The sequence below is a fragment of the Callithrix jacchus genome, chromosome X, assembly GCF_049354715.1.
Source record: "Callithrix jacchus isolate 240 chromosome X, calJac240_pri, whole genome shotgun sequence".
Classification (NCBI taxonomy): domain Eukaryota; kingdom Metazoa; phylum Chordata; class Mammalia; order Primates; family Cebidae; genus Callithrix; species Callithrix jacchus.
In genome coordinates this window covers 71,924,031-71,933,109 of record NC_133524.1, presented here as the reverse complement: position 1 = coordinate 71,933,109, position 9,079 = coordinate 71,924,031, and the positions used below count along the sequence as shown (strand labels likewise).

The following is a 9,079-nucleotide window of genomic DNA, read 5'->3' as shown; positions in this document are numbered from 1 at the left end:
GAAAATTCAACATTTGGGCAGGAAAACAAAAAGTCCTGTACTCACATAGGTCTGTGGGCACAGGTTGGGGATACAGCCTTAGCCAGGGACCCTGCCCTTACCCCCTCTGTATCATTTAAATGAACTACCATCTTTCCTTCCCTTTGGTATCACTGGCTGTGCCCATTTCTGGAGGAGTCAGTTCCGGTTGCTTGGAGAAGGTAGCCTTAGGGAGCAATTGGTCTCCCCTCTTTAAGAAAGACAAGGAAGGTTAAGGATGTAGATGACCTTCAGGCACTTTTTTGTCATCTCAGGGAGAATTGGGCAGCTTCTGGGGCTTGGAGGAGAGCTGAAACTCCTCTTCTTTAGATTAGGGGTTCTCAAAGTTTTTTGTTTTTGATTCTCAAGGTTTTGGAGTTGGGACCCCAAAGCTCATGGTTGAGGCTGCAGTGTTTTTTCCAAGCAGAAATTGCCTATTGAAACTGGGTGCCCTTTCTCTTGATGGCTGTGAGGATGTAAAATGTAGGCTATAGGGCCTCAGATAATAGCACAATTTCAATCAATTGTTCTGTAAAATGTTTTCTTCTCTTCCCTGCTGATGCGGAGGGCCAAGATGTTTCCTTCTTCAAAGCAGTGTCTGTGATTTAGCTTCCATTGACCTTGATAATGAACATAAAGGTCCCTGAGTGAGGCTGCCCCTTTTATACAACCTTGTTGCTCTTCTCCTACATATAGGGGTAGGTGGCTGACACTAGAAGGAAGGGGGAAACAAATGAGAAAATGTCCTGTGGATTCTATATTTAATGTGTTCAGTGACATGCAGAGACATTTAAGTGAAATTTTTGAAACCACCTTTGCAAAATGACAGTAAGAGAAATCTGACTGATAGTTGAGTCCATCTTGCATCTTGCTTCTTCTTCTTCTTTTTTTTTTTGAAACAGAGTCTGTCTTAGCCACCCAGGCTGGAGTGCACTGGTGTTATCTCAGCTCACTGCAACCACCATCTCCTGGATTCAAGGGATTCTGCAGTCTCAGCCTCCTGAATAGTTGGGATTACAGCCACTTGCCATCATGTCCGGCTAATTTTTGTCTTTTAGTAGAGATGGGGTTTCACCATGCTGGCCAGGCTGGTTTTGAACTCCTGACCTCAGGTGATCTACCCGCCTCGGCCTCCCAAAGTGCTAGGATTACAAGTGTGACCCACCGTGCCCAGCCTGAGTCCATCTTGCTTCTAACCTCCAAGCAGTCCTTAGTCACTCCTGGGCATAGGCCAAGCTAACTTTGGGAGGAATTAAGTTTGTGATTTAAACTTAAAGCAAGGATGATAATAGCCTTTCCCAAAACTAAGCAGCCTTTGTAAAACTAATGAAAGTTCACAAAGTTAGGATTATAAGAGGAACCTGAATTCTGCTAAGATATAGAGTATAGTTAAACAATAACCAGCCATTGTTCTGGAGGTCACAAGACTTGTAACTTCTAGAATTCCTCCTGTGGATAATATCACTAGTGTAGAACCTAAGATTGGTCTTCTGAGATATTTTTCAGACTTCTGCATTCTGACAACCAACTGACCCAACTGAGAGGCGGACTTCAGACTCGTGATGCAACTGATCCTGTGCGCCCCCCTCAACCAGAGGCAGTCTCAGCACATGACCGTAGTTTTCCACACCTCTGTGATTGCATCCCAAATCAGTCAGCAGCATGCATTCCCTAGTCCCCTGTCCACCAGCTGTCCTTGAAAACCTCTAACCTCTGAGCCTTTGGGGAGACTGATTTGAGTAATAACTGTCTTCTGCATGGCTGACCTTGTGTTGATAAAGCTTCTATCTCTATTGCAATAGCATGGTCTCAGTGAATTGGTTTTGTCTGTTGAGTACACTTTCAAGGAAACACTAAGGAAATGCCTTATTTTAGCTGCCTGGTCAGTTCCATTGTTTGGGTTTCTGGGTCTTCCTGTTTTCAAGGCTGGTTTGTAAATCCTGAGCTATAGAGGAGCTGTGTGTTTTCTCAAAAGAGCAGATGGGCCCTCTGGTCCCCAGCATGACCCCCTCCCCCAATGACTTTTTATCCACCTGGAGGTTTTTGCTCTTGGCTGCTGGCCCAGGCAAGGGGCCTGTGCCCATGGAAAACAGTGGGTTTCTAGTCTTTTTTTTTTGAGACGGAGTTTCGCTCCTGTTACCCAGGCTGGAGTGCAATGGTGCGATCTCGGCTCACCGCAACCTCCGCCTCCTGGGTTCAGGCAGTTCTCCTGCCTCAGCCTCCTGCGAAGCTGGGATTACAGGCATGCGCCACCGTGCCCAGCTAATTTTTTGTATTTTTAGTAGAGACGGGGTTTCACCATGTTGACCAGGATGGTCTCGATCTCTTGACCTCGTGATCCACCCGCCTCGGCCTCCCAAAGTGCTGGGATTACAGGCTTGAGCCACCGTGCCTGGCTGGGTTTCTAGTCTTTTGAGGCTCAGGGTTCCATCTCCTTTCTGTCTCCCAGGCCAAGCCCCACCCCTATCAGACTTTGGATGAGGGAGAAGGCACAGGCATGGTAGCAATGGCAATGAATCTGTCTTGAATCAAATTTTAGTCAGGCTCTTCTAAGACCTCTTCCTGACTAAATCTGGACCTTGTCCTCATCCTTGCCAGACCCGTGTAGCCCCAATTTGCAGCAATCTGGCTAAGTCAGTTTATTTATGTATTTATTTATTTGAGATAGAGTTTCACTCTTGTCATCCAGGCTGGAGTGCCGTGGCACCATATTGGCTCACTGCAACCCCTGCCTCCTGGGTTCAAGGGATTCTCCTGCCTCAGCCTGCCCAGTAGCTGGGACCACAGGTCTATGCCACCACACCAGCTAATTTTTTTTTTTGAGATACAGTCTTGCTCTGTCACCCAAAATGGAGTGCAGTGGTGCAGTCTCAGCTCACTGCAACCTGTGCCTCCTAGGTTGAAGCGATTCTCTTTCCTCGGCTTCCTGAGTAGCTGCGACTACAGGCACATACCACCATGCTCAACTAATTTTTGTATTTTTTTTTTTTTGAGACAGAGTCTCGCTCTGTTTTTCAGGCTACAGTGCAATGGAGAGATCTCAGCTCACCACAACCTCCACCTCCTGGGTTCAAGTGTTTCTCCTGCCTCAGTCTCCTGAGTAGCTGGGACTACAGGTGCACGCTGCCATGCCCGGCTAATTTTTGTATTGTTAGTAGAGACAGGATTTCACTAGTTGGCCAGGCTGGTCTTGAACTCCTGACCTAGTGATCCGCCCACCTTGGCCTCCCAAAGTGCTGAGATTGCAGACGTGAGCCACTGTACCCAGCCTAATATTTTGTATTTTTAGTAGAGACGAGGTTTCACCATGTTGGCCAAGTTGGTCTCAAACTCCTAACCTGAGGAGTACTTTTCAAGGTGTACTCCTCTAACCTGAGGTGTACTTTTCATTGTAAGTAAATGTACATACAATTACCGTACATGTTTCATTAAATTTACACTTAGTAATTTCATTTTTGAGTGACTATAATTGATATAGTATTTTAATTTTAGCATCTACACATTCATTGCTAAGAGATAGAAATACAATTGATTTTTGTATGTTTTTCTTTTTTCTTGTGACCCTGCTATAATCATCAGTTCTAGGAGGTTTTAATTACTTACACTTTTTTTTCTGTTTTTTTGAGATGGAGTTTCGCTCTTTTTACCCAGGCTGGATTGCAATGGCACGATCTCGGCTCACCGCAACCTCCACCTCCTGGGTTCAAGCAATTCTCCTGCCTCAGCCTCCCGAGTAGCTGGGACTACAGGCGAGCACTATCATGCCCAGCTAATTTTTGTATTTTTAGTAGAGACAGGGTTTCACCATGTTGACCAGGATGGTCTTGATCTCTTGACCTTGTGATCCACCCGCCTCGGCCTCCCAAAGTGCCGGGATTATAGGCGTGAGCCACCGTGCCCGGCCTTTTCTTTCTTTTTTTTTTTGTGTACTTATAATTTTTAAATGTTGACATCTAATTCACAAATATTGTTATACAATCTGTGTGTCAAACTAAACACATTTGTTAACCTAATTCAGTAATAGGGCTACTGTTTCATATTTTCTGACATAATGATATTGATGAGCCAAAATAAGGCTTTCCTTCTCCTGAGACTAGAAAAGATTTCCTAGAGAATGGAAATGTAGGACTTAAAAGGCTGAGTGCATCCTTAGTAAAAGGACAGAGACTCTTCTTCCTCCAACTCTGGTCCAAACGCCTGAGGGCATAGGAAATGAAACTCCAGATGGTTTGGAGGAATCCAAACACAGAAACCTGTGTTCCTCCTTTCCTAAATAGGGTGCAGCACAGTGATGAGACCCAATAATATTGGTTGTTCAGTGTGATGTAGGAGTTTCAAATTGTGTTTTGGCAGATTGGACTGAGATGGCCCCACTTAGGGGCTGAGAGTGTATTTTGTTGAGACAGCACAGAGAGTGAGAGAATTAATCTCTAGGAGCCCAAGAGGGTCATAGAAGTGGAAAGGAACTCAGTGGAATAGAAGGGATCTTAGCTGGGAATGAAAGATTATATTTATGGTGGTTCATAAAAGAGTGTAGATTCAATGAGATACTATCTCACACTAGTCAGAATGGCTATTATTAAAAAGTAAAAAAAAATAGATGTTAGTGAGGATGTAGAGAGAAGGGAATGCTTATACACTGTTGGTGAGCGAATAATTAGTTAAAGCTCTATGGAAAACAGTATGGAAATTTCTCAAAGATAGAACTGCCATTCAACCCAACAATCCCACTACTGGGTATCTACCCAAAGGAAAAATACTCATTCTATGAAAAAGACACCTGCACTCATATGATTATCACACCACTATTCACAATAGCAAAGTCTTGGAATCAACCTAACCATGCTTCAACAATGGATTGGTTAAAGAAAATCTGATAGGTATACACCATGGGGTACTATGCAGCCATATAAAGTAATAAAATCATGTCCGTTACAGCAACATGGATGCAGCTGGAGGCCATTATCCTAAGTGCATTAATACAGAAATGGAAAACCAAATACTGCATTTTCTTATTTATAAGTGGGAAATAAACAATGAATGTAAAGATGGAAACAGTAGACACCGGGGACTACAAACAGGGGGAGTGTAGGAAGGGGAGAAGTGTTGAAAATCTACCTATTGGGTACTATGTTCACTATTTGGGTGATGGATTGAATAGAAGCCCAAACCCCAGCATTATGCAGTATATCCATGTAACAAACCTACACATATACCCCCTGAATCTAAATTTTCTTTTAAAAGAAACACTATTACGAAATGAAAAGGCAAGCCACAGACTGAGAGAATGCATATGCAAAACTTATCTCCAACAAAAAACTTATGTAGGCCAGGCGTGGTGGCTCACACCTGTAATCCCAGTACTTTGGGAGGCTGAGGCAGCAGATCATGAGGTCAAGAGACTATCCTGGCCAACATGGTGAAACCCCCACTCTACTAAAAAACACAAAAATTAGCTGGGCATGGTGACACACACCTGTAGACCCAGCTACTGAGGACGCTGAGGCAGGAGAATCACTTGAACCCAGGAGGCAGAGGTTGCAGTGAGCCAAGTTGGCGCCATAGCACTCCAGCCTGGCAATAGAGAGAGACTGACTCAAAAAAGAAAAAAAAGACTTTTGTAGAAAACAAAAGAACTCTTAGACTTGGTGATAAGATAACTTAATGAAAAATGGGCAAAAGTTGTAAACAGACACTGTACAAAGACATGTAAAGAAAGCAAACAAATCTATAAAAAGATTTGAAAAAGTAATATCGCCAGGCATAGTGACTCATGCCTGTAATCCTAGTAATCTGGGAGGCCAAGGCTGATGGGTCAATTGTGCTAAGGAGCACAAGACTAGCCTGAGCAACATAGTGAGACCCTGCTTCTACAAAAAAATACGTTAGCTGAGTGTGGTGGTGCTCATCTGTAGTCCCAGCTACTCAGGAGGCTAAGGCGAGAGGACTGTTTGAGTCCAGGAGGTCGAGGCTGCAGTGAGCTGAGATTGTGTTACTGCACTCCAGCCTGGGTGACAGAGTGAGATTCTGTCTCAAATGTAAATAAATAAGTAAATAATGTGGCTTCAGTTACAAATAAGATACATTTTTTTTTTTGAGACGGAGTTTCACTCTTGTTGCCCAGGCTGGAGTGCAATGGCACCATCTTGGCTCACTGCAACCTCTGCCTACTAGGTTCAATCAATTCTCCTGCCTCAGCCTACCAAGTAGCTGGGATTACAGTTATATGTCACCACACCCAGGTAATTTTTGCATTTTTAGTAGAGATGGGGTTTCACCACATTGGTCAAGCTGGTCTTGAGCCCCTGACCTCATGATCTGCCCTCCTTGGCCTTCCAAAGTGCTGGGATTAGAGGCGTGAGCCACTGTGCCTGGCCTTTGTTTTCTTAGATATTTTACACACACACACACACACACACACACACACACACGCGCACACACACACACACACACGTCCAAACTTCGTCATCAATATCTATATGTCCATGATTTGCTGTTAAGGTGTTTTGTTCTGTTTTGTTTTGTTTAGAGACAGGATACCTATCACTCTGTCTCCCAGGCTGTAGTGCAATGGTGTGATCATGGCTCACTGTGTAGCCTCCACCTCTGGTGCTCAATCAATCATCTCACTTAAGCCTCTAGAGTAGCTAGGACTACAGGCACATGCCACCACACTCAGCTAATTTTTGTATTTTTGGTAGAGAAAAGCTCACTATGATGCCCAGGCTGGTCTCAAACTCCTGGGCTCAACTGATACTCCTGGTTTGGCCTCCCAAAGTGCTGGGATTACAGGTGTGAGCCACTGCGCCCGGCCTGTTAAGGTTTTTTGTTTTTGTTTTTTTTTTTTGGACTGCTCTCTCTCTCTAAGCAGCTCATATACATTATACATTTTGTTTCTGGTTTATTTTCATTAAACTACACACTCTATGCAGGTCCAGACAGAGATGTCTCTTTCAATATTGTTTAAAAGCTAATGAGGAAAGATAATTCAAAGTCATCAATATGATAAAATTAAAGTTACTTTGGCAAAGTCACAGATTTTCAGAATCAGCTTTATTTGCCCTATGGATCTCTGAGGAAATATAACCTCCTCAGGGTGTTCTTGTGTATCTAAAACAGAACCACATCCTTTCCCTCTTCCCCTCCATACACATTCTCTTTTTATTCTTTTACTTCCAGTTCTTTTTCTCTATAGCAATTTATCTTCATCTGACACACTGTTTAATAGACGTTAGGCCAGTGCTTCTAAACTTGTTCTGATTTGTTCACCAGTATAGATCCAGCTCTTCCAATAGTGCCTCCTAATTAAATGTGTTAAATCAAAATACACCAAAAGAACCCCTAAAGTGATTAGTGCTCAGAATGACTACTCAATAACTAGAGTTGCCTGTGGGGCAGAAGCAACACATTAATTGTGGGGCATATACAAATGATTAACTTTTCTGAAATTTTTTTTCTAGCTCTTTCCTCCTTTAACATGGTAATTAAAGCTCACATGCCTGAAAGTATCCTCAATCTATCAACCTTTTGGTCAGTGACGGTTTCAGAGAAAATAATACAATTATCAATCAGCAAAAGGAGGGGGGGAAGATGACAAAGGGAAAAGATTTAAGCGGTAGCCTCACTAGAACATTCCCTGGCTAGGTGTCCGGATTTGCCACAGCGGAAGCAGTTGACTTGGATCGCCTTGCTGCAACTGATGGCCATGTGGCCGGTCTCGCCACATCTGTAGCACTTGACCTCGGCGCAGTCTTTCTGAATGTGCCCAAGTTTGCCACAAACGTAGCATTTCTGCTCTTTGCGACGATCACAGTCACAAGCCAGATGTCCTGGTCTGCCGCAGGTATAACAGCATTGGTCTCTCTCTCGTTTAGGTTCGTTACAGTCTTTGGCGATGTGGCCGCTTCTCCCACAGTTGTAGCAGATGTTTCCGAGGACACAGTTCTTAGCTTGATGACCAGACTCACCGCAGCGGTAACAGGTGTATGATAGGGTGGTGGAACTGCATTGAGAACCTCTGCCATGGCCTCTGTCTCCTCTCCCTCCAGCTCCTCCTCTAGGGCATCCCCGGGCCGAATAGCCAGAGCGTCCACACGCGAAGGAATAGTTACTACTCATGGCTGTGGTGCGATCTTCCAGTGAGCAGGTCCACCTCGGCCCGGGAGGCCACCGCCCAACTCCCCTTAGGGCGGCTTAGAAAGAAATAGCTGTCTTCCGCTAGGGTTCTCAGTGACGTCATACAAGGTTTGCACACGGCCCCATTCACGTGTCACGGGCATTCTGGAGGCCCTTCCTGCCCGACTTTCCTCCTACTCAAGAAGCCAAAACCATAATAATCTATTAACTGAGTAGTGTTGTTTTCTGTTTTTGTTTGTTTCAACACTTGGGTCATTGAATTCGAATCCCTTCCTATCAGAAAATTAGACTTGTAGAAGTTTTCATAATTTAAGACTTAGGCTTTCTCTGTGGTCTAGTATATGATCAATTTTTATATATGTGCTACGGACATGGGAAAGAATGTGTGAGATATATGTAATGCAATAAGCAAAAGAAAGAAATAATAAGAAATTAGAGTTACTAATTTTTTGTTTTTAAAAAAAATAAGTGTCCATAAAGATAAGAGATACATAAGATAGAAAAATGCCACAGTGAAAAGACATGCATAATTTAGCCCATCTTATTGCAAGAATCTTAGCTTTCAATATAATCACTACCATTTAAGTTATAAAACAACAGGATTGAAGAAATCAGTATAAAAACAAAGTATTATTATTTGGAAAATAAAAACTACAAAACCAGGCCAGTTGTGGTGGCTCACAGCTGCAATTGCAGCACCTTGGGAGGCCAAGGAGGGAGGATTGCTTGAGCCCAAGAGTTCGAGATCAGCCTCGGCAACATGGCAAAACCCCATCTCTACTGAAAACAAAAACAAAAACAAAAAAACATTAGCTGGAAGTGGCAGATGGTGCCTGTAGTCCCAGCTACTTGGGAAGCTGAGGTGGGAAGATCACCTGAGTGGGAAGGTCAAGGCTGTAGTGAGCTATGATTGTGCCACTGAACT

The 9,079-nt window shown here is 43.7% G+C and overlaps 1 pseudogene; it reads right to left on the bottom strand.

Moving 5' to 3' along the window:
* Window positions 1–7,070: 7,070 nt before the first annotated feature.
* LOC100405848 (zinc finger CCHC domain-containing protein 13) lies at window positions 7,071–8,227 on the bottom strand (annotated as a pseudogene).
* Between the last annotated feature and the right edge of the window lie 852 nt (window positions 8,228–9,079).